The sequence below is a fragment of the Pseudophryne corroboree genome, chromosome 7, assembly GCF_028390025.1.
Source record: "Pseudophryne corroboree isolate aPseCor3 chromosome 7, aPseCor3.hap2, whole genome shotgun sequence".
Classification (NCBI taxonomy): Eukaryota; Metazoa; Chordata; class Amphibia; order Anura; family Myobatrachidae; genus Pseudophryne; species Pseudophryne corroboree.
In genome coordinates this window covers 37,929,080-37,956,074 of record NC_086450.1, presented here as the reverse complement: position 1 = coordinate 37,956,074, position 26,995 = coordinate 37,929,080, and the positions used below count along the sequence as shown (strand labels likewise).

The 26,995-nt window shown below is 45.4% G+C and overlaps 1 long non-coding RNA gene across 1 annotated transcript in view; it reads left to right on the top strand.

The window, feature by feature from the left end:
- LOC134943329 (uncharacterized) overlaps positions 1-26,995 on the top strand; it is a 361,042-nt gene that overhangs the window by 210,841 nt on the left and 123,206 nt on the right. Inside the window, exons 3-4 of the long non-coding RNA XR_010181473.1 lie at positions 5,777-5,970; positions 6,063-6,167. This is a non-coding gene — a long non-coding RNA (uncharacterized LOC134943329). The remainder of the gene's footprint in view (positions 1-5,776; positions 5,971-6,062; positions 6,168-26,995) is intronic.

The window sequence follows — 26,995 nt, the reverse complement described above, 5'->3', positions numbered from 1 at the left end:
TCCAATCCCCGAAAGCCGGGAAATTGGGAAGTGACATGGAACAACCAAACCATGGCATTTTCACACAGAGCCGATAGAATGCCCGTAGACCCAGAACTTATACGCCAAATAGGGAGGTATTTTTGGGTACATGTATACTCTAGGAAGTAGGACCATGCGGGTTGGAGAAGTATCTCCAGGGTACTGTGCGCATATCATACAGCCTGATACGTGTACTGAACAGATGAGAGAGTTAGGGATAGGATTTTTCACCTGGAAGGTTTGCAATATGGTAATGTCATATTCTGTCCCATATGTTCTCCCCGATGATGCTTATTTCATATGTGGGAGGAAGGCTTATAAGTGGCTTGCCCCAAACTCAGAGGGATTGTGTTACATTGGAAGAGTGTTGCCAGAAGTAATGACCATTACCCATAATAAGATGAAAGACGTTCACCGCAATGCTCAAGCTCCTTACACTCACACTCACTACGAACACATTGTTAAGAGACACCTTATAGATAGGACAGAGCACGCAGCCTCTGATTTGATCCACGAATCCACCGGGATTCAATTCCTACTCGCGTTAGATATCACCCATACCGCCAGAGGAATTATAAATTTTAGGTATATTCATGCGCTAGCGAACCTGATAGATAATATCACCGAGATGTATGATGACACCTTCAGGTATACTGGGAGGGAGTTGCAAGCTTACAAAACGGAACTGATCCAGCACAGGATGGTTCTCAATTACATCACAGCGGTGACAGGCGGGTATTGTGTCACCCTAGCAACTCAGTATGGTGTGAAGTGTTGTACATATATCACAAACAGCACTGATGACCCAACCGAGGTCATAGATCAAAAGATGGACGATATCTTGCAGTTGAAATGGGAGTTCCGAAGGAGACACAACCTTACCCTTACTGCTGTGAGTAATGAACTGACCGGCTGGGTTTCATGGTTGAACCCACGAAATTGGTTCTCAGGTTTAGGAGAATGGGCTCAAAATGTTATCGTGAATGTAGGAAAGTTTCTCCTTTGTATCCTGGGAGTTGTCATAATGATTGGTTTGATATTTAGATGTGTTCGGATTTTAATGCTGTGCAAGCGCAGTACCAAAGTGATGAGTTTGAGGAGTGAGGGCATTGTTACACAAACTGATTTAATTTATGACCCATCAATTGAGACAATGTTGTGATAAGACGTGATTCCACGGTCCGTTTCTTTCACCCGTTTCTCCTTTGTTTTTCTCCCAAGCAAAAAGACATCCATTCGGAAGAGGACTACAGACTTTGAGGAAGAAGACTACAGACCTTTGATGGACATTTCTACAGACTTTGAGAGACATTTAGAGACTTTAAAGACTTTTTATGGACACTTAAAAGACTTTGATTATCACTCACAGCAAGGATACACCTATCCGGACAAGACTTCAACAGACACCCAAGGACAATTGCACACATTATCATATGAATGTATTTGTGACATGTTTCTTATCTTCATCTCTACAATCTTCAGGTAGTGACACACATAGTCGACAAGTGATATAGGTACATATACTAGCACTCACATGTTTTTCCCCCCTCCATGTATCATCAACTAATGTGCACCCCATTTGTTGGAACAAGAAGCCGAAAAGAGCTCGGTAGTGTTTGTTGGCCCACTTACAGACCCTTAATACGGGATAAGAAGGATTTAATGTATACTTCGCAATACCTCGAAGCTTATCTAGAACATGTATGATACATGCCCCCCAGACATGAAGTTCATACATACATGCTTTTGCTATCCCACTAGGACATACATTTCCCGCCTACTCCTCTCCTCCCTCCACCCAATCATTTATAGGTATTTCATATGTATTGTATATTTTTCTGCTTAAATGTTTAGATTGTGGCAGTTATTGTTGACTGCCAAAGGGTCGACTGTCAAAGTCGAAAAATATTGTTATACATATCCTTTGTTCTAACCCCTCATGCACATGCACGCTGCTCGTGCACCCGGTCCCCCGTGCGTACACATACCCGCAAGTTGCGTAAGAGACGCTCCAGCGACTCGTGCGCATGATATGTGTATTTACGGCTGAGTTTGTGAGCGTGTAGCGTGCGACTCGAACGTAGCATATTTAACCCAAATAGTGCATTTTGTAAATATAGTTCCCTTAGATAATGTCAGCGAGTAATGTTAGTTTAAACAGTTCCTGGACGGAGAGATTCGTCTTTGCATGATAGGAAGGGTCAGACAAAGGTTGGTAGGTGATGTCTGGTATCCAGCTGTAGGGTATTTTTAGGGTAACATTCCGGTGTTAGTTAGGAAAAGATCGCTTGCTCCTGCGTATAGTTATGTACAGAAGAAGATTATGAACATTAACTGTATTTGCTGTAAATTACACATGCGGCGGGAATCCAGAGGATACCTCCCACCAGAGCAGTTGGGGAAGGACATCGCCTACCTGTTCAAATCCACCTATGACCTTTGCTTTAATGTAAGGACACATCCCTGTGTCCAATGAACAATGAGATTACAGTGACCATTGTATTGTGAATGTATGTTGTGTATAAAAAGACCACTGTTGCCTGGCCAGACACAAGACTCTGAAGGCTTTCTCCCTGATAGCTGAGGACTGGTCCAGGACGCGCTTGCGAACGATTCCCCACGTATGTATATTCTCTGTAGCCATTATTCTCTATTATTCTGTTTAGATTTCCTTGTTAGCCTGTAGTGTATAACTTGTATCTGTTTACCCCTTTTCTCTGAATAATGCACTGTGGTGTTAGAGCCCAGTGGTTTACCACAAACAGTGTTGTGTTTTCACTTTCCTGCCTGGGCTTTTAAAGTAGATTAACCTGTTTAACCTGTTTTAGATTAACCTGCATTGTTAAGGTGTATGCACTGCGGATACTTTGTATCGCCAGTGCTATTTAAGGTTTAAAGTATAAGCACATCCTTACACTGTTTTCATTAATAAGGTTTACAGTATATTACTCTGTGTGCGTACGTGCCGCGTGTGCGTCGTGCCCACGGCACAGCGTCTGATACGCTAAGTGCGTATCCATACGGTACTCAGTACGCAAATAGCGTACTTAGGCCCTCATTCCGAGTTGATCGCTCGCAAGGCGAATTTAGCAGAGTTGCTCACGCTAAGCCTACGCCTACTGGGAGTGTATCTTAGCTTCTTAAAATTGCGACCGATGTATTCGCAATATTGCGATTACAAACTACTTAGCAGTTTCAGAGTAGCTTCAGACTTACTCGGCATCTGCGTTCAGTTCAGTGCTTGTCGTTCCTGGTTTGACGTCATAAACACACCCAGTGTTCGCCCAGACACTCCCCCGTTTCTCCGGCCACTCCTGCGTTTTTTCCGGAAACGGTAGCGTTTTTATCCACACGCCCCGAAAACGCTGTGTTTCCGCCCAGTAACACCCATTTCCTGTCAATCACACTACGTTCGCCAGAGCGAAGAAAAAGCCGTGAGTAAAAATACTATCTTCATTGTAAAATTACTTGGCGCAGTCGCAGTGCGAATATTGCGCATGCGTACTAAGCGGAATTTCACTGCGATGCGAAGAAAATTACCGAGCGATCAACTCGGAATGAGGGCCTTAGTCCGTAGTGTGTGTAATAAGTCTAGCGGCCATAGCGGCTCCACGGTAATAGTATATAGCTTTATGTTTTAAGGTAATATTTGACATTATCACCTAGTTTGGAAGCATACCACTCCGCTTGTCTACTCAGCCAGGCCCGGGACTGGTTTGTTACGCACAACCCCAAACCGTGGGTTCTTATTGAACGATCCTTTTTGGGATTGATTGACATAAGGGATCTCTTCTTGTTGCCTATCCATGGCGTTCCAAAATGGCAGGGCCCTGGGGAAGCGGTTAGATGTACTTTAAAGCTTTGGCATTCAGTAGTAGCGTCTGACCCCTGCATTTTGCTGCCAGCAGCTGATCTGTCTGTTAGAACTATTGCCTGTATTATTCCCAATCTCATGCTGGAAGCTTGGATAGATGCTGGGATTGTGAATTTGAAGGATCTCTGCTCGGAAGGGGTTTAGTACCTTTTTCTCGCATGCAATCCCACTTTGATATACCGAAACACGATTTCTTTAAATACTTACAAATACGTCATTGGCTTTATTCCTGTCCAGGTGGGTTTAGAGGTCCCATTCCCCTCCCTGCTCCTTTGTATTCTAGATTGTCCTCCCCTGGACGTAGGGGCGAGATATCTAGATGGTATTAGTATATTGTCCTTCTGACTAAAACGGGTAAGACTCCCTCACAGCTCAAATGGGAAAAAGACCTCTCTATAGTTCTCCAAGAGGAGTAGTGGGACACTATCTCCTTAATGTGTTTTAAGATTTCTAAATGTCTCCAACATTCCGAAATGTTTTATAAATTATGTCATAGGGCGTACGTCACTCCACAGTGGCTTCATAGTATGTGGCTCTCGACATCCCAACTTTGTTGCAGAAATTGTGGACATGTGGGCAATATTTTACATATTTTCTGGGAGTGCCCGCTCTTAGGGCCGCTGTGGATGGAAGTGTTCTCTCTTCTGCGGGAGGTGATGGGTGTGGAGGTGCCATTGGACCCTGTGTTTGCCTTATTTCACTGTTCAACATATGCCTTACTGAACTGTGATAGATATGTTGCTGGTCACATCTTAATATCCACTAAGGTGGCAATCGGACAGCTGTGGAAATCGCAGTCTATACCCGCCATCCAAACTATCATTAATAATACCCACAAGCATTTCTTATTTGAAACAGCAGGAGGTGTGTACTTTATATCGCCTCTCTCAGTTCAAAGGAATTGGATGAAATGGAGGGATTTTCCTGAACGGCAGGGTCATACCATGTTTATCAATGATTCCACAGATTTGTCACTTTTAAACTCCCCACAATCTGATACTACCATATTGTAACTGTTATCCCTCTTCTACCCCTATGTACCAGTACCTGGTTATGCTGCTCCCGTGAACACAAATATTGTAGAGATTTATCTTTGTTTTTTGTTTCCCTCCTGTGTTGCTGCGCTGTACTTTCTCCTCTTTTCTTCCTATTTGTACTATTTGATGTTTTTTCATTTTAGTTTCCGTTTTGTTTTTTGTTTGCTGCCAAGATTAGGAGTACTCGCTTGACGAATTGAGCACTCTGTTCTAATGTTATTGTATTATGTAAATTTCTGTTGATTACTCAATTCTGTTCTTTTTTGGACAATTTTGTAAGAGCACTAATATTCTTGGTTCTTGTTATTTGGAACTTAATAAAAAACATTATTTAAAAAAAAAAAACCCCTGTGTCGACTGGTTGAAAAAAATGGCACTTAATTGAATACCCCCCATAAACCCCTGAGTTTGTATAGAGCGCACTGCAATGCTTGTATGATAATGCCAGTTTCGGTGTTCCGCTCTGCTCATCTGGCGCCGTGCTGGGGAACTACTGTAGGTGTGAGAGATATACATCTGCCAGTGAGCAAAGCTTAGTATTCTGCTTTTGTCTGGAAGAATGGTCTGTGTGCTTTGATCACTGACACTATCACGGTCACCTACTTAGTACCAAAAGAGAATGACATAAAAGCAAACAGAAAAGAGAGAATTCTGTTTTCCTTTCAATGCCAACAGGTGAGCACTTAGATGGACGTATTAATAAGACAAACTCTTTAGAAGAACCCAAGGCCTTTAACGAGTCTGCCATGTTAAGATTAACTTCTGATTATACATTCAAATTACTTTATTTACCTTTAACATGCTTTCATATTTCTCCCACTCATCTACTTATTTTATCTTTTAGATGGCCTTCACCTCAATGCAAAGCAGACCAAAGTGTGACATCCTAATACGTTTCCATGGAAACAAGTACAACATCAGATAGATTTAATACTGGGTCACCACGCTTCCTTCTGTATTGGGGACACGATCCCCCTCCCATTGATCCCCTCTGCATTCCTTTCAGCCTTAACAATTGAAGAACACACATTACCTGATGTAAGTAAAAAACATGTCTTATCACTTTGAAGGTGTTGAAGGTGGATCTGAGAATGGAATTATTGCTATTATCTTCTTAAATTTTATTATAGCTTAACACACTGCCCTGTAACGACAACAAGGATTTCAGAGATCTAATAGGCGTCCCGCGTACCTTTGGCAGGGCAAGCCCTGGATTGTTCTGTGTTCCAGCAACAGTAAGAATAATTTGCAAGTTTATGCTGCACAGTTCGATAGGAATGTATTGTAAATGCTGCTGTCACATTATTAAAATATTATGTAAATAATAAAAAGCAAGAGAACCGTTCAACCTGCTCTTCTGTGCTATGTCCATTTTTAGCTATTTGCCTTTACTGAAATATTTGCCAATCAGATCTCATTACACAGTTTTTCTCTTTGCCAATAAGGCAAGGGGTGACGATGGGTTGGATGCTGCAGTATAATCAGCATTTCAAGCAGGGCTGGATTTAGCTTTGGGTGGGTGGGTGGGGGGGGGGGGCTGGGGCAATTAGACATGGGGGCATATAGATATATGAGATTATTATATTAACACAAGATATGCCAGTGTAGCAGAAATCCGTCAGGAAGCATATTTGCTATGAAAGTGATGAGTCACGGAATGGCATCCAATTGGGTATGGCAGAGGCCAAAGAATATGAAAAGAGCATTGAGATTTAGCAGGAGACAGGAACAGAACTGACTGTGCGGGACAGTGTTTAAATTAGAGATGTGCGGCGGGCACTTTTCGTGTTTTGTGTTTTGGTTTCGGTTCTAATTCCCCGCTCGTGTTTTTGTTTTGGCTTGGTTTTGCGAAAACCACCCTTTCGTGCTTTGGTTTTGGTTTTGGATCTGGATGATCTTTTTTTAAAACATAAAAACAGCTAAAATCACAGAATTTGGGGGTAATTTTTCTCCTACGGTATTGTTAACCTCAATAACATTCATTTCCACTCATTTCCAGCCTATTCTGAACACCTCACACCTCACAATATTGTTTTTAGGCCAAAAGGTTGCACCGAGGTGGCTGTATGACTAAGCTAAGCGACACAAGTGTGCAGCACAATCACCAGGCCCATCTAGGAGTGGCACTGCAGTTGCAAACAGGATGGCACTTAAAAAACCTAGGCCCCAAACAGCACATCATGCAAAGAAGAAAAAGAGGTGCAATGAGGTAGCTGTATGACTAAGTTAAGCGACACAAGTGTGCGGCACAAAAACCTGGCCCTTCTCGGAGTGACACTGCAATGGCAGACAGGATGGCAGCTATAAAAAAAGGCCCCAAACAGCACATCATGCAAAAGATGTAAAAGAGGTGCAATGAGGTAACTGTGTGACTAAGCCAAGTGACACAAACAATTGGCCCTTCTAGGAGTGGCACTGCAGTATCAGACAGGATGGCACTTTAAAAAACTAGTCCCCAAACAGCACATGATGCAAAGAAGAAAAAGAAGTGCACTGAGGTTGCTGTATGACTAAGCTAAGCGACACAACCACCTGGCCCATCTAGTAGTGGCATGCAGTGGCTGAATGTCGAAAGTGGCCTGCAATTTTTCAGTCCACTGACAGCATCTCCTGCACGCACCTGTCATTTGTAAAAAATTCTGCAATTGGTGGACTTATACGGTAGTACCCCTGGACTAATACAGCAGTACCCCTGGACTTATACGGCAGTGTCAGACAGGATGGCACTTTAAAAAAACATTTCCCAAACAGCACATGATGCAAAGATGAAAAAGAGGTGCACCAAGGTTGCTGTATGACTAAGCTAAGCGACACAAGTGTGCGGCACAAACACCTAGTCCATCTAGGAGTGGCACTGCAGTGGCAGTCAGGATGGCACTTAAAAAAACTAGACCCCAAACAGCACATCATGCAAAGAAGAAAAAGAGGTGCAATGAGGTAGCTGTATGACTAAGCTAAGTGACACAAACAATTGGCCCATCTAGGAGTGGCACTGCAGTGTCAGACAGGAGGGCAGATATAAAAAAGGCCCCAAACAGCACATCATGCAAATATGTAAAAGAGGTGCAATGAGATAGCTGTATGACTGAGCTAAGCGACACAAACAATTGGCCCATCTAGGAGTGGCACTGTAGTGTCAGACAGGAGGGCAGATTTAAAAAAAAAAGGCCCCAAACAGCACATCATGGAAAGATGAAAAAGAGGTGCAATGATGTAGCTGTATGACTAAGCTAAGCAACATAAACAATTGGCCCATCTAGGAGTGGCATTACAGTGTCAGACAGGATGGCACTTAAAAAAAAATAGTATTCAAACAGCACATCATGCCAAGAAGTAAAAGAGGGCAATGAGGTAGCTGTATGACTAAGCAAGCGACACAAGTGTGCAGCACAAACACCTGGCCCATCTAGGGTTGGCACTGCAGTCCCACTGCACTAATGGCAGTTATCGGACGCACGTCTAACACCAGCATAGTTGTTATGGCCTCAGTAATCCGCTTTGCAACAGGGTATAAATATATACGGCAGTATCACTGAAATTATATGGCAGTACCACTGGAATTATACGGCAGGATCACTGGAATTATACGGCAGGATCACTGGAATTATACGGCAGGATCACTGGACTTATACGGCAGTACCGCTGGACATATACAGCAGTATCAATGGACATATACGGCAGTATCACTGGACTTATACGCCAGTACCACTGTAATTATACGGCAGGATCACTGGACTGGACTTATACACCTGTACCACTGTAATTATACGGCAGGATCACTGGACTTATACGGCAGGATAACTGGATTTATACGGCAGTACTGCTGGACATATACGGCAGTACCGCTGGACATATACGGCAGTATCAATGGACATATATGGCAGGATCACTGGACTTATACGGCAGGATCACTGGAATTATACGGCAGGATCACTGGAATTATACGTCAGGATCACTGGATTTATACGGCAGTACTGCTGGTCATATACGACAGGATCACTGGACATATACGGCAGTACCACTGGGCATATACGGCAGCACAGGGACACCACCACTGGACTGATGCATGACAACACAGCACCACTGCAATGGACTGGACTTATACAGCAGCACTGGACATATGGCAGCAGAGGACACCACCACTGTGACTGGACTGATGCAGCACATTATACCACCACTGGACTGGATTTATACAGCAGCACTGGACATATGGCAGCAAGAGGACACCACCACTGGACTGGACTGATGCAGCACAAGACACCACCACTGGACTGATGCAGCACAAGACACCACCACTGGACTGGATTTATACAGCAGCACTGGACATATGGCAGCAGAGGACACCACCACTGTGACTGGACTGATGCAGCACATTATACCACCACTGAACTGATGCAGCACAACACAGCAACACTGTAAGAGACTTATGCAGCAGCACTGGACATATGGCAGCAGCAGAGGACACAACCTCTGTGACTGGACAGATGCAGCACAAGACACGCACACTGAGGACGGAGACACATCCACTCTCAGTCTCTACACTCTACAATGGCGGAGTGAAAATGGCGGGACGCGTGGCTCCTTATATGGTATCCAAACCCTGCGAGAATCCGACAGCGGGATGATGACGTTTTGCCTCGTTCTAGTTTCCGAGTCAGGCGGGAAAACCCGAGCCTGACTCGGATCCGGGCTCGTGACGTGAAGTTCTCTGAGAACCGAACCCTCTCATCTCTAGTTTAAATATACCCTGACAAATTGTGTCTATATAAGAAATATTCACCAACCTCTAATGGATCAAGTACCAGGAACATATTAAAATATATGCAAGCTTGCCTGTGGTAAACCAAAATTTTGCTATCATAATCCTACAATGCACCATAATGTTTATAAAGGACCTACAGTGAAAGTATTCACAGCGCTTCACTTTTTCCACATTTTGTTATGTTACAGCTTTATTCCAAAGTGGAATAAATTCATTTTTTCCCCCTCAAAATTCTACACACAATACTTCATAATGACAACTTGAAAAAAGTTTTTTTTTGTGATTTTTGCCCATTTATTAAAAATAAAAAGCTAAGAAATCACATGTACATACGTATTCATGTGCACCGGACATTTTTCGGGTTTTGTGTTTTGGTTTTGTATTCGGTTCCGCGGCCGTGTTTTGGATTCGGACGCGTTTTGGCAAAACGTTACCGAAAAATTTTTGTCGGATTCGGATGTGTTTTGGATTCGGGTGTTTTTTTCAAAAAACCCTAAAAAACAGCTTAAATCATAGAATTTGGGGGTCATTTTGATCCCATAGTATTATTAACCTCAATTACCATCATTTCCACTCATTTCCAGTCTATTCTGAACACCTCACACCTCACAGTATTATTTTTAGTCCTACAATTTGCACCGAGGTCGCTGGATGGCTAAGCTAAGCGACACAAGTGGCCGACACAAACACCTGGCCCATCTAGGAGTGGCACTGCAGTGTCAGGCAGGATGGCACTTCAAAAAAATTGTCCCCAAACAGCACATGATGCAAAGAAAAAAAGAGGCGCACCAAGGTCGCTGTGTGACTAAGCTAAGCAACACAAGTGGCCGACACAAACACCTGGCCCATCTAGGAGTGGCACTGCAGTGTCAGGCAGGATGGCACTTCAAAAATTTTTTCCCCAAACAGCACATGATGCAAAGAAAAAAAGAGGCGCACCAAGGTCGCTGTGTGACTAAGCTAAGCGACACAAGTGGCCGACACAAACACCTGGCCCATCTAGGAGTGGCACTGCAGTGTCAGGCAGGATGGCACTTCAAAAAAATTGTCCCCAAACAGCACATGATGCAAAGAAAAAAAGAGGCGCACCAAGGTTGCTGTGTGACTAAGCTAAGCGACACAAGTGGCCGACACAAACACCTGGCCCATCTAGGAGTGGCACTGCAGTGTCAGGCAGGATGGCACTTCAAAAAAATAGTCCCCAAACAGCACATGATGCAAAGAAAAACAGAGGTGCACCAAGGTCCCAAGATGGCTAAGCTAAGCGACACAAGTGGCCGACACAAACACCTGGCCCATCTAGGAGTGGCACTGCAGTGTCAGGCAGGAAGGCACTTCAAAAAAATTGTCCCCAAACAGCACATGATGCAAAGAAAAACAGAGGCGCACCAAGGTCGCTGTGTGACTAAGCTAAGCGACACAAGTGGCCGACACAAACACCTGGCCCATCTAGGAGTGGCACTGCAGTGTCAGGCAGGATGGCACTTCAAAAAAATAGTCCCCAAACAGCACATGATGGCAAAGAAAAATGAAAGAAAAAAGAGGTGCAAGATGGAATTGTCCTTGGGCCCTCCCACCCACCCTTATGTTGTATAAACAGGACATGCACACTTTAACGAACCCATCATTTCAGTGACAGGGTCTGCCACACGACTGTGACTGAAATTACTGGTTGGTTTGGGCCTCCACCAAAAAAGAAGCAATCAATCTCTCCTTGCACAAACTGGCTCTACATAGGCAAGATGTCCACCTCATCATCATCCTCCGTTTCCTCACCCCTTTCACTGTGTACATCCCCCTCCTCACAGATTATTAATTCGTCCCCACTGGAATCCACCATCTCAGGTCCCCGTGTACTTTCTGGAGGCAATTGCTGCTGGTGAATGTCTCCACGGAGGAATTGATTATAATTCATTTTGATGAACATCATCTTCTCCACATTTTCTGGAAGTAACCTTGTACGCCGATTGCTGACAAGGTGAGCGGCTTCACTAAACACTCTTTCGGAGTACACACTGGAGGGAGGGCAACTTAGGTAGAATAAAGCCAGTTTGTGCAAGGGCCTCCAAATTGCCTCTTTTTCCTGCCAGTATACGTACGGACTGTCTGACGTGCCTACTTGGATGCGGTCACTCATATAATCCTCCACCATTCTTTCAATGGTGACAGAATCATATGCAGTGACAGTAGACGACATGTCAGTAATCGTTGGCAGGTCCTTCAGTCCGGACCAGATGTCAGCACTTGCTCCAGACTGCCCTGCATCACCGCCAGCGGGTGGGCTCGGAATTCTTAGCCTTTTCCTTGCACCCCCAGTTGCGGGAGAATGTGAAGGAGGAGATGTTGACGGGTCACGTTCCGCTTGACTTGACAATTTTCTCACCAGCAGGTCTTTGAACCTCTGCAGACTTGTGTCTGCCGGAAAGAGAGATACAACGTAGGTTTTAAATCTAGGATCGAGCACGGTGGCCAAAATGTAGTGCTCTGATTTCAACAGAATGACCACCCGTGAATCCTGGTTAAGCGAATTAAGAGCTCCATCCACAAGTCCCACATGCCTAGCGGAATCGCTCTGTTTTAGCTCCTCCTTCAATGTCTCCAGCTTCTTCTGCAAAAGCCTGATGAGGGGAATGACCTGACTCAGGCTGGCAGTGTCTGAACTGACTTCACGTGTGGCAAGTTCAAAGGGTTGCAGAACCTTGCACAACGTTGAAATCATTCTCCACTGCGCTTGAGTCAGGTGCATTCCCCCTCCTTTGCCTATATCGTGGGCAGATGTATAGGCTTGAATGGCCTTTTGCTGCTCCTCCATCCTCTGAAGCATATAGAGGGTTGAATTCCACCTTGTTACCACCTCTTGCTTCAGATAATGGCAGGACAGGTTCAGGAATGTTTGGTGGTGCTCCAGTCTTCTGTACGCGGTGCCTGAATGCCGAAAGTGGCCCGCAATTCTTCGGGCCACCGACAGCATCTCTTGCACGCCCCTGTCGTTTTTTAAATAATTCTGCACCACCAAATTCAATGTATGTGCAAAACATGGGACGTGCTGGAATTTGCCCAGATGTAATGCACGCACAATATTGCTGGCGTTGTCCGATGTCACAAATCCCCAGGAGAGTCCAATTGGGGTAAGCCAGTCTGCGATGATCTTCCTCAGTTCCCGTAAGAGGTTGTCAGCTGTGTGCCTCTTATGGAAAGCGGTGATACAAAGCGTAGCCTGCCTTGGAACGAGTTGGCGTTTGCGAGATGCTGCTACTGGTGCCGCCGCTGCTGTTCTTGCTGCGGGAGGCAATACATCTACCCAGTGGGCTGTCACAGTCATATAGTCCTGAGTCTGCCCTGCTCCACTTGTCCACATGTCCGTGGTTAAGTGGACATTGGGTACAACTGCATTTTTTAGGACACTGGTGACTCTTTTTCTGAGGTCTGTGTACATTTTCGGTATCGCCTGCCTAGAGAAATGGAACCTAGATGGTATTTGGTACCGGGGACACAGTACCTCAATCAAGTCTATAGTTGCCTCTGAATTAACGATGGATACCGGAACCACGTTTCTCACCGCCCAGGCTGCCAAGGCCTGAGTTATCTGCTTTGCAGCAGGATGACTGCTGTGATATTTCATCTTCCTCGCAAAGGACTGTTGGACAGTCAATTGCTTACTGGAAGTAGTACAAGTGGTCTTCCGACTTCCCCTCTGGGATGACGGTCGACTCCCAGCAGCAACAACAGCAGCGCCAGCAGCAGTAGGCGTTACACTCAAGGATGCATCGGAGGAATCCCAGGCAGGAGAGGACTCGTCAGAATTGCCAGTGACATGGCCTGCAGGACTATTGGCTTTCCTGGGTAAGGAGGAAATTGACACTGAGGGAGTTGGTGGTGTGGTTTGCAGGAGCTTGGTTACAAGAGGAAGGGATTTAGTGGTCAGTGGACTGCTTCCGCTGTCATCCAAAGTTTTTGAACTTGTCACTGACTTATGATGAATGCGCTGCAGGTGACGTATAAGGGAGGATGTTCCGAGGTGGTTAACGTCCTTACCCCTACTTATTACAGCTTGACAAAGGCAACACACGGCTTGACACCTGTTGTCCGCATTTATGTTGAAATAATTCCACACCGAAGAGGTGATTTTTTTTTGTATTTTGACCAGGCATGTCAATGGCCATATTCGTCCCACGGACAACAGGTGTCTCCCCGGGTGCCTGACTTAAACAAACCACCTCACCATCAGAATCCTCCTTGTCAATTTCCTCCCCAGCGCCAGCAACACCCATATCCTCATCCTGGTGTACTTCAACACTGACATCTTTAATTTGACTATCAGGAACTGGACTGCGGGTGCTCCTTCCAGCACTTGCAGGGGGCGTGCAAATGGTGGAAGGCGCAAGCTCTTCCCGTCCAGTGTTGGGAAGGTCAGGCATCGCAACCGACACAATTGGACTCTCCTTGGGGATTTGTGATTTAGAAGAACGCACAGTTCTTTGCTGTGCTTTTGCCAGCTTAAGTCTTTTCATTTTTCTAGCGAGAGGATGAGTGCTTCCATCCTCATGTGAAGCTGAACCACTAGCCATGAACATAGGCCAGGGCCTCAGCCGTTCCTTGCCACTCCGTGTCGTAAATGGCATATTGGCAAGTTTACGCTTCTCCTCAGATGCTTTCAATTTAGATTTTTGGGTCATTTTACTGAACTTTTGTTTTTTGGATTTTACATGCTCTCTACTATGACATTGGGCATCGGCCTTGGCAGACGACGTTGATGGCATTTCATCGTCTCAGCCATGACTAGTGGCAGCAGCTTCAGCACGAGGTGGAAGTGGATCTTGATCTTTCCCTATTTTACCCTCCACATTTTTGTTCTCCATTTTTTAATGTGTGGAATTATATGCCAGTATCAATAGCAATGGCCTACTACTATATATACTGCGCACAACTAAAATGCACCACAGGTATAGAATGTAGATGGATAGTATACTTAATGATGACACAGAGGTAGGCACAGCAGTGGCCTTCCGTATCGTACTGCTATATATAGTATACTGGTGGTCACTGTGTCAGCAAACTGCAAAACTAAAATGCACCACAGGTATAGAATGTAGATGTATAGTATACTTAATGACGACACAGAGGTAGGCACAGCAGTGGCCTTCCGTATCGTACTGCTATATATAGTATACTGGTGGTCACTGTGCCAGCAAACTGCAAAACTAAAATGCACCACAGGTATAGAATGTAGATGGATAGTATACTTAATGACGACACAGAGGTAGGCACAGCAGTGGCCTTCCGTATCGTACTGCTCTATATAGTATACTGGTGGTCACTGTGTCAGCAAACTGCAAAACTAAAATGCACCACAGGTATAGAATGTAGAAGGATAGTATACTTAATGACGACACAGAGGTAGGCACAGCAGTGGCCTTCCGTATCGTACTGCTATATATAGTATACTGGTGGTCACTGTGTCAGCAAACTGCAAAACTAAAATGCACCACAGGTATAGAATGTAGATGGATAGTATACTTAATGACGACACAGAGGTAGGCACAGCAGTGGCCTTCCGTATCGTACTGCTCTATATAGTATACTGGTGGTCACTGTGTCAGCAAACTGCAAAACTAAAATGCACCACAGGTATAGAATGTAGATGGATAGTATACTTAATGACGACACAGAGGTAGGCACAGCAGTGGCCTTCCGTATCGTACTGCTATATATAGTATACTGGTGGTCACTGTGTCAGCAAACTGCAAAACTAAAATGCACCACAGGTATAGAATGTAGATGGATAGTATACTTAATGACGACACAGAGGTAGGCACAGCAGTGGCCTTCCGTATCGTACTGCTATATATACTGGTGGTCACTGTGTCAGCAAACTGCACAACTGAAATGCACCACAGGTATAGAATGTAGATGGATAGTATACTTAATGACGACACAGAGGTAGGTACAGCAGTTGCCTTCCGTATCGTACTGCTATATATAGTATACTGGTGGTCACTGTGTCAGCAAACTGCAAAACTAAAATGCACCACAGGTATAGAATGTAGATGGATAGTATACTTAATGACGACACAGAGGTAGGCACAGCAGTGGCCCTCCGTATTGTACTGCTATATATAGTATACTGGTGGTCACTGTGTCAGCAAACTGCAAAACTAAAATGCACCACAGGTATAGAATGTAGATGGATAGTATACTTAATGACGACACAGAGGTAGGTACAGCAGTGGCCTACTGTACCGTAATGCTATATATTATATACTGGTGGTCACTGGTCAGCAAAACTCTGCACTGTACTCCTCCTATATAATATTATACTGGTGGTCCCCAGTCCCCACAATAAAGCAGCACACTGAGCACAGATAAGGAGTGTTTTTCAGGCAGACAACGTATACTGGTGGTCACTGTCAGCAAAACTCTGCACTGTACCTGCTATATAATACAGCTGCTCCCCAGTCACCACAATTAAGCAGTGTGAGCACAGATATATGCAGCACACTGAGCACAGATATGGAGCGTTTTTTTCAGGGAGAGAACGGATAAAACTGGTGGTCACTGATCAGCAAAACTCTGCACTGTACTCCTCCTAACAGCTGCTCCCCAGTCCTCCCCACAATTAAGCAATAAAGCAATCAAGTTCAACAATAAACGGAGAGGACGTCAGCCACGTCCTCTCCCTATCATCTCCAATGCACGAGTGAAAATGGCGGCGACGCGCGGCTGCTTATATAGAATCCGAATCTCGCGAGAATCCGACAGCGGGATGATGACGTTCGGGCGCGCTCGGGTTAGCCGAGCAAGGCGGGAAGGTTCGAACCTGCCTCGGACCCGTGTAAAATGGGTGAAGTTCGGGGGGGTTCGGTTTCCGAGAAACCGAACCCGCTCATCACTAGTATTCACAGCCTTTGCCATGAAGCTCAAAATTGAGCTCAGGTGCATCCTGTTTCCACTGATCATCCATGAGATGTTCTTACAGCTTAATTGGAGTCCACCTGTGGTAAATTCAGTTGATTGGACATGATTTGGAAAGACACACACCTGTCTATATAAGGTCCCACACTTGACAGTGCATGTCTGAGCACAAACCAAGCATGATGTTAAAGGAATCGTCTGTAGACTTCCGAGGCAGGATTGTCTCGAGGCACAAATTTGGGGAAGGGTTTAGAAAAATATCTGCTGCTTTGAAGGTCCAAAGAGCACTGTGGCCTCCATCATCCGTAAATGGAAGAAGTCCAGAACCACAAGGACTCTTCCTAGAGCTGGCCGGCCGTCTAAATTGAGTGATCAGGGGAGAAGGGCCCAAGTCAGGGAGGTGAACAAGAACCCGATCCTCACTCTGACAGAGCTATAGCATTCCTCTGTGGAGAGAGCAGAACCTTCCAGAAGGACAACCATCTCTACAGCAATCCACCGATCAGGCCTGTATAGTAGAGTGGCATGACGGAAGCCACTACGTAGTAAAAAGCACACGGCAGCCCACCTGGCATTTGCAAATATGCATCTGAAGGACTCTCAGTCCATGAGAAACAAAATTCTTTGGTCTGATGAGACAAAGATTTTACTTTTTGGCGTGAATGCCAGGTGTCATGTTTGGAGGAAACCAGGCACCGCTCATCACCAGGCCAATACCATCCCTACAGTGAAGCATGGTGGGGCAGCATCATGCTGTGAGGATGTTTTTCAGTGGCAGGAACTGGGAGACAAGTCAGGATAGAGGGAAAGATGAATGCAGCAATGTACAGAGGCATCCTGGATGAAACCTGCTTCAGAGCACTCTTGACCTCAAACTGGGACGACGGTTCATCTTTCAGCAGGACAACGACGGCAAGCACACAGCCAAGATATCAAAGGAATGGCTTCAGGACAACTCTGTGAATGTCCTTGAGTGGCCCAGACAGAGCCCAGACTTGAATCCGATTGAACATCTCTGGAGAGATCTGAAAATGGCTGTGCACCGACGCTTCCCACCCAACTTAATGGAGCTTGAGAGGTGCTGCAAAGAGGAATGGGCGAAACTGGCCAAAGATAGGTGTGCTAAGCTTGTGGCATCATATTCAAAAAGACTTGAGGCTGTAATTGCTGCCAAAGGTGCATCAACAAAGTACTGAGCAAAGACTGTGAATACTTATATACATGTGATTTCTTAGTTTTTTATTAGTAATAAATGTGCAAAAATCTCAAAAAACTTTTTTCACGTTGTCATTATGGGGGATTGTGTGTAGAATTTTGAGGGGGGAAAATGAATTCATTCCATTTTGGAATAAGGCTGTAATATAACAAAATGTGGAAAAAGTGAAGCGCTGTGAATACTTTCCGGATGCACTGTATAGTGAGCATTGCACAGCCCTTTTACTGTACTTACTGATGTCAGTATGTCATTTCTGCATACTTTTGCTAAATCATTTCAGGGAGCTGACTGCAGGTCAACGACTTGCGATGTGTCCTCGAGAGGGTGTGTCCAGCCTAAGGGGCATGTCTAGTGGCACATAGAGCGTGTCTAGCACCATAACTTATAGTACTGTGCACAGCATACTGCTAGAAGGTGTTTGAAAAATGACAGCTGGGAGTCTTCTGGAACTCTTCCCACTTGTAGCCGCTCAGCCCTTCCGCCGGCTCTTAAATTACCAGTGTCACCATTGCTATTGATGATGACATGTCCCCACCTTGGGTCCCCACCACTGCTTACCAGCTGTATTGTGTACTGAGAGCTGTGGTGCTGTTACTTGTGTCCTGGTGGCTACTGTAATGTTCTGTTGTACCCTGTTCTGCCTTATTATTGCCTTTGCACGGCGCTGCAGACCACTTTTGGTGCCATTAAATTAAGTGGAATAATAATAATAAATCCCCCTGCTATCTTTAGTTCCCTGAATCTCTGCTGCTGATGCTACAGTGTTAGCTTGCTTCATAATGCGCACAACTTACAGTGTCGCTTAGACAAAATGATAAAATATAGCTAGTGATACACAACATTGTGTTCTATAACTTGGGTCAAATACTGATGTGATATTTGTATAGAAGCATCGAGACTTGACAGCTACGGAAGATGTGGGTGGAAATCCCATTCACAAGGGCTAATCGCATTAGTTGTATTTATTTGCCATTCTCCACCTTTCATCCTCATGAAAGCAAACACGACATTATACTCAGTGAATTGAATGAAGGCCATTAGATGAAGAGATGCCACAACAGGCTTGATAGAAAAGCATCTATAGCAATTAAACAGCATATAAAGTGCTTTTATCATCTCAGTGTTTAAGGAAATAATGCAAGTGTAACAAGTAAATGGGTAGAAAAGGCGTACATGTAACAAGATGCTATGACAGCACTGAAAATTAATGAGTAGTGCATAAATGGGTAACCTTCAGCGCCTCTCCCATAATGCACTGCCGACTTGTCGCCTGCGGAGAACTATGGGGAACAATGGTTTTGATTCCTGTAACACATTACCATATGGGTCCAGCGCATTCTTTACTGATGTAATCGCAACGATTTTATTGAGCAGAGAATAGACAGGTAAATAGTTAAATACCCTATTTCTCATTTTCATGGTACTTTCATGGATCTTGGGTATAAATATTTTGTCGACATTTATACTGTTAACATGAGAATGTTGTCATGGCCATAATATTGACATTCATGATGTTGACACAGACGAAATGTCAACATGATTAAAATGTCAACAAAACAGTGTGTCCCGGTGCAGCTACTTACCTGGGAGTGGAGCTTCGGCGACTCCTGTGGTGTCTGCTTGGTCCTGCTGTCAATTGATATAGACTTCCAGCTGTCATTAGTGAGTAATGCTAACCCCTAACCCTAAACTCCCCCTCCTACAGCCTAAACCGAACTCTCCCCCTAGTGCCTAACCCAAACCCCCGCCTCCCACAACCTAACCCTAACCTCCTCTAGTGCCTAACCCAAACCCCCGCCTCCCACAACCTAACCCTAACCTCCTCTAGTGCCTAACCCAAACCCCCGCCTCCCACAACCTAACCCTAACCTCCTCTAGTGCCTAACCCAAACCCCCGCCTCCCACAACCTAACCCTAACCTCCTCTAGGGCCTAACCCAACCCCCCGCATCCCTCAACCTAACCCTAAACTTTCCCCTAGTGTCTAACCCTTACCCCCGCTACCCTCAACCTAACCCTCCCTAGTGCCTAACCCTAACCCTCCAGTCCAGCAACAAAACCCTAACTTTCCCACAAGGGCCTTACCCTAAGCCCCACTTCCTCACCCTAACCTTAATCCTCCCTAGTGCCCAACACTAACCTTCCAGTCCAGCAACCTAACCGTAAAGGGCCCTCACACTTGGCGATTTTGACAACCAACGATATTATCGGTGGCCGATTTTTCACCAACGATTTTTGCATATGCACTTGATGATATCTATGGCCGATTTAGACGATATGACAGTACATTACATCTATATCGTCCAAATTAGCTTGACCAACGATGAACGACTGCTGGGACGAGCATTGTTCATCGCCGATGCATACACACTGAACGATATGAATGATTTATTGTCCATTTTTGAACCCTATCATTCATATCTATCATCGATGTCACTAAGTGTGTAGGGCCCTTACCCTCCTACTAGTGCCTAACCCCAGCCTCCCTCTACCTAATCCTCCCCATAGTGCCTAACCCTGTCCTCTGCCTACCTCAACCTAACCCTCCCACAGCCTAACCCTTAACCTAACCCTCACCTAGTGTCTAACGCTAATCCCGCCTCCCTCAACCTAACCTTAACCCTCCCTAGTGCCTAACCATCCAGTCCAGCAGCCTAACCCTAACCCTCCCAGTAGTGCAAGACTCTAGTGCAGAGGTTCTCAAACTCGGTCCTCAGGACCCCACACAGTGCATGTTTTGCAGGTAACCCAGCAAGTGCACAGGTGTATTAATTACTCACTGACACATTTTAAAAGGCCTACAGGTGGAGCTAATTATTTCACTTGTGATTCTGTGAGGAGACCTGCAATACATGCACTGTGTGGGGTCCTGAGGACCGAGTTTGAGAACCTGTGCTCTAGTGCATTAATTTTTAATACTTGGAAAAATAAATAATTTGTAGAGAACAGCTAGTAATGTAAGAACTTTAAAGAAAATAAATTGATATAATCCATACATATATAGGTATATGCAATTCCGGACGAATTGCGCCTTTTTTTCGACCATTTTAGAATTCGACACTACTCGACAGCCGAAACCCTCCGCCCGGGACCATGAATTCGACATATTCAATTCATAATGGATTCGACACTCCCCTTGTCGAATAACGGACCAATCGTCGAGTAGTGGGCGTCCTGGATTCGACTTCCCGCCGTTTGGAGCCTTATATAGGGCTTGTTTGCTGCGTGCTCAGCAGCCATTTTGTGAACCTGCAGAGTGGAGTGGAGGAGCTGCAGAGCTAGCAAATTGGTTGTTTTTTGCTGTGGTATCGTTTGTACACCCAGCAGGCTTTAATCCAGGACGGACAGGAGGATACCTGTTACCCCGGAGGAGAGTCGTTTTTGGAGTGATTTCTACATTTGTAGGTAAGTACCACATGTGGTCTGGCGTTGCATGTATGTGTTTGTGTAGTGGGGGGGTGCCATGAGGTGTACATGTGGCGTTGCTTTGGGGTGTTTGGGGTATGTATATGTGTGCAGGTATGTGTATATAGCTCCTGTTTGGATTGCTGCAGGTCCTGCTTGTATTGCTGCATGTTTTTTGGGGAGTTTTGTGTTTGGGGGTAGTTTTTCACTTTTTTTTTCTCCATAAAATGTTTTTTGGGTCATGCTTTTGCATTGGTGTACCTCCAGCATGTGCAGGAATGTTTTTTGGCTTGTTTGGGTGATTTTAGAGCGTGTCGGTATCATCCATGTGGTCGACATGTGCTGTCGGTTGTTTGCCAAACACGATTTTTTGCTCCTACTTTAGCACTGTTTGACCTCCAGCATGTGCAGGGATGCTTTTTGGCTTGTTTGGTGTGATTTTAGAGCGTGTCGGTATCATCCATGTGGTCGACATGTGCTGTCGTTTGTTTCCAAAACATGTTTTTTTGCTCCTATTTTAGCACTGGTGCATCCCTGCACATGCTGGAGGTACTTTTTGGCTTGTTTGGGGTGACTTTGAGCGTGTTGGTATCATCCATGTGGTCGACATGTGCTGTCGTTTGTTTGCCAAACATGTTTTTTTGCTCCTACTTTGGCACTGGTTGACCTCCAGCATGTGCAGGGATGCTTTTTGGCTTGTTTGGGGTGATTTTAGAGCGTGTCGGTATCATCCATGTGGTCGACATGTGCTGTCGTTTGTTTCCAAAACATGTTTTTACTTTTTTTGCTCCTATTTTAGCACTGGTTGACCTCCAGCATGTGCAGGGATGCTTGTACGGGGGGTTTGGCTTGTTTGGCTGAGGTCTTTTTTAATTTAAAAAAAAAAAAAATTGGGTGTTTGGTCCTTCTTGAGCACTGGGGTCCCAGCAGCATGACGTGTGGTTGCATATAATTATGTAATGTGTGTTAAATTTGTAAAAATAATTTTTCTTTTTACAACAGAGATGTCCAGGGACAAGCGGCCCCAATCCCCCCCTTCCCCCCACCCCTCAGAAGAATTTTCCCTGCACAGCAATGAGGAGTGGGAGCCGACCCAGGAGGAGGATACAACCGACCAGGCATGCAGTGACCAGCCGCGGTCGTCAAGGGACCAAAGGGAGAAGCAAAAAAAAAAGAAAATGCCTAGAAAGGTAAATACTGACAACACCTGCAGACACAATAGCATCCAACTTGACACACCCTAGTTTGCGCACTGCCATGCACACCTACAGGTATCTTTGCGCACTGCCAGGGATACCGACACACTCACAGGTACATACCGATCATATTAATTGCATGTTTTTTTTTATCCCTAAAGACAAGAAGCCAGCCAGAGGATCAGTCGGAGGAGGAAGCCTCTGGTGAAGACGCAGGACAGTAGAAGCCGAGTGGACCCAGATACACTGAGGCGGAAAACTGTGCCATAGTGGATGGCGTCGACAGGTCCTACAACGTTCTGTATGGACCAAGGGCACAGACCACAGCAGCTAAGACCAAGCGAAACATCTGGGATGCCATCGCGAGACAAGCCACTGCAGTATCTGGAAACCGCCGGAGCACCAGAAACTGCATGAAGCGGTACAGTGATTGCCGCAGTCAGACCAAGAAGAAGATGGGGATTCAGCGCCGACATGAGACAGCTACGGGAGGTGGTCCGGCTCTCAATCTGAAGTGGCTACCCTGGGAGAACGTTATTAAAAGGCGCATGAAACCTGTCATGGTCTAAGGAGTTCGCGGAGGTGTGGACTCCAACCATCCTGCTAGTTTCCCGAGGAGGAAGAACCACCCAGAAGACGGAAGACGGCGGGAGACAAGCAGTCCAAAAGGAGGCCTGATGGTAAGAATACATTCAGATGAGCTGTACTAAATCTTTTTTTTTTTTTTTTGCTAATGTGTTTGTTCTTTTTCCCCAGACACGCCTGCCCAGATGACATCACCTGCGCGCAGGACATCGCCAGTGCGCGGACCATCACCTGCGCAGCAGGCATCGGCAGCAGCGTGCGGACCATCACCTGCGCAGCAAGCATCAGCAGCGCGCAGAAAGTCACCTGCGCGCCAGACATCGTCAGCGCGCAGACCATCACCTGCGCACCAGCCATCAGCGCGCAGAATGTCACCTGCGCGTCAGACACCGTCGGCGACCACACCACCAGCTGGGCGCCAAACTACATCTCCTGCGCGCAGGCCAGCACCAGCTCGTCATCTCTCCAGGAGCTCTGGGACTGTGACTGAAGAGCCTCAACAAGACACTACCCTTGTGGACCCATCACCCGAACTGTTTAAGTCAACAGGGTTAACGGACGAGACTTTTCTTGGGTTTGAAGACAGCCGTGCAGACGTATCCAGCCATATCCTTGAAAGGTCTCCAGAATTGAGGACAAGTGAAGCTCCTGGAGCAGCGGCACCATCAGATGGAGAAGGTTTTTGTTTTTTGGGTTTTTTTGGGGGGGGAGGGGGGGGGTCGCCATTTTTGTATAGTTTATTAACTTTATTTTTTTTTCTTTTGCAAACAGAGGTGCCACGGACCAGCAGCGGACTTGCGTCGGGGATTGGTTCCTACTTCAGGCCGGATCTCTTACAGGATTCATCGGACGATGAGGTGGAAGTGCAGCAGCTCGCTGTTTCTACATCCCTGTGTGAGTAATTATCAAATTGTGAACCTTCTGTCAAAGTCAGAAAAATATCGTGATACACACTGCCATATTTGCACCTCATGCGAGTGCCTGCTGCACGTTCATGAGCCCTGCCGTGCGTGCGCATACTCGCCGTTGCGTGCACCCGCAGGCGCACGGTATGCGCATTTACGGTAGAGTTTATGCACGCCTAGCGTGCGACTCAATCGTAACATATTTTAACCATATAATGTATTTTGTAGATTATGGTCCCTTTGATAGAATCTGAAAGTTTAGTTAATGTAGCATGTTCATAGACAGAGAGATCCCTCTTTGTTTGATACGAAGGGTCGGACAGGGGTTATACAGTGGTGTTTAGTATCCATCGGAAGAGTATTTAATTAGCAATATTCCGGTGTTGGTTTGAAGCGGATTAATCGCTCGTGCGAATAGTTATGGACATAAGAAGTTTATGGACATTTACTATTATTTGCACTTTATTATCCATGCGGCGGGAAACCTAGTTTCCCACCCACCTGAGCAGTTGGAAATAGTCACAGCCCACCTGTATGAATCAACCTATGACCTTTTGTTATAATGCGAAGACGAATTCCTGTGTCCAATGAACAATAAGAATATAGGGACCATTGTACTGTATTGTGTGTAGTGTATAAAAGGACAAGCCGATCTGGGCCAGCTCTCTATTCTCTTCAACGGTTCTCATCACTGATAATCGGGAGCTGGATATCCAGAAGGCGCATGCGATTGTTTCCCTTTGTGCGTAAGTTTCTCCGCAACCATATTGTCTTTATTGTTATTGTGAGCCATCATCTCTCTTCTCTCCTCTCTCTCTCTCTCTTTTCTCTTAAATGTGATTGTCCTGCTATTGTATTTTATGTGTAGTTATTCGGTTAGGTAATCTGTGTTATTTTGGTAGTGTATAACTTGTACTGTGTATTCTTTTGAAATAGAACGTTCATTTAAGGTGTTAGAACCTAAGACCGGTATCTGTGTATTCATTATATTCCTAAGTATTCTCAGAGCGTCGTAGACGCTCATACAGCTTCTAGACTAACAAGGTTACACTGTGTTGCATTTACACCTTATCACTGCACAAGGGTTTACATTATAAGTATATTGTTTATGGTATAGCAATAAAGGTTTAACACTGTGAGCGTCAGCGCCGCTTGTGATCTCCTCGTGGTCCCGAGCGTCCGCTACGCTGATAGCGTATCATTACGTTAGTCGGCAGCCACTAGCGTGCTTGCCTGTACGCTCTTAGCCGTGAGCGAACGTGCCGCTCGTGCGTCTCGACCACGGCTAAACGTCTGTTACGCTACGTGCGTACTCATACGGTAAATCATACGCTACTTGCGTACTGTGTTCTTTAGGTTTTAAGTAAGATAAATATTAGGCTTTATCACTTCAAACAAATGTATGAATGTGTATACTAATTTCTAATTTTTATTTTCAGCTTCACAAATGCAATTGGTGGCAGACGTACAGGTAGGGCAGGATCCCTCAAATGTTCAGAGGGTACACACCCTGGCAGCAGAGCTGACTGCCCGCCAGGATAATTACACGAATGTCGTTGATACCAGACTGGACGCCATTGAGAAGACAATGGAGAAGATGGCCAACGGTCTGGTTGAAATGCAAAAGGCTCTTGCCGACAGCACGGCAGAAACGCAAAAGACCAGACGAGAAGATCACAGGGAGACTATGAACTAGTGATGTGCACCGGAAATTTTTCGGGTTTTGTGTTTTGGTTTTGGATTCGGTTCCGCGGCCGTGTTTTGGATTCGGACGCATTTTGGCAAAACCTCCCTGAAAAGTTTTTGTCGGATTCGGGTGTGTTTTGGATTTGGGTGTTTGTTTACAAAAAACCCTCAAAAACAGCTTAAATCATAGAATTTGGGGGTCGTTTTGATCCCATAGTATTATTAACCTCAATAACCATAATTTCCACTCATTTTCAGTCTATTCTGAACACCTCACACCTCACAATATTATTTTTAGTCCTAAAATTTGCACCGAGGTCGCTGGATGGCTAAGCTAAGCGACACAAGTGGCCGACACAAACACCTGGCCCATCTAGGAGTGGCACTGCAGTGTCAGGCAGGATGGCACTTCAAAAAAATAGTCCCCAAACAGCACATGATGCAAAGAAAAAAATAGGCGCACCAAGGTCGCTGTGTGACTAAGCTAAGCGACACAAGTGGCCGACACAAACACCTGGCCCATCTAGGAGTGGCACTGCAGTGTCAGACAGGATGGCACTTCAAAAAAATAGTCCCCAAACAGCACATGATGCAAAGAAAAAAAGAGGCGCACCAAGGTCGCTGTGTGACTAAGCTAAGCGACCCAAGTGGCCGAAACAAACACCTGGCCCATCTAGGAGTGGCACTGCAGTGTCAGACAGGATGGCACTTCAAAAAAATAGTCCCCAAACAGCACATGATGCAAAGAAAAAAAGAGGCGCAATGAGGTAGCTGTGTGACTAAGCTAAGCGACCCAAGTGGCCGACACAAACACCTGGCCCATCTAGGAGTGGCACTGCAGTGTCAGACAGGATGGCACTTCAAAAAAATAGTCCCCAAACAGCACATGATGCAAAGAAAAAATAGAGGCGCACCAAGGTCGCTGTGTGACTAAGCTAAGCGACACAAGTGGCCGACACAAACACCTGGCCCATCTAGTAGTGACACTGCAGTTTTCTAGCGAGAGGATAAGTGCTTCCATCCTCATGTGAATCTAAACCACTAGCCATGAACATAGGCCAGGGCCTCAGCCGTTCCTTGCCACTCCGTGCCGTAAATGGCATATTGGCAAGTTTACGCTTCTCATCAGTTGCTTTCAATTTTGATTTTTGGGTAATTTTACTGAACTTTTGTTTTTGGATTTTACATGCTCTCTACTATGACATTGGGGATCGGCCTTGGCAGACGACGTTGATGGCATTTCATCGTCTCGGCCATGACTAGTGGCAGCAGCTTCAGCACGAGGTGGAAGTGGATCTTAATCTTTCCCTATTTTAACCTCCACATTTTTGTTCTCCATTTTTTAATGTGTGGAATTATATGCCAGTATCAATAGCAATGGCCTACTACTATATATA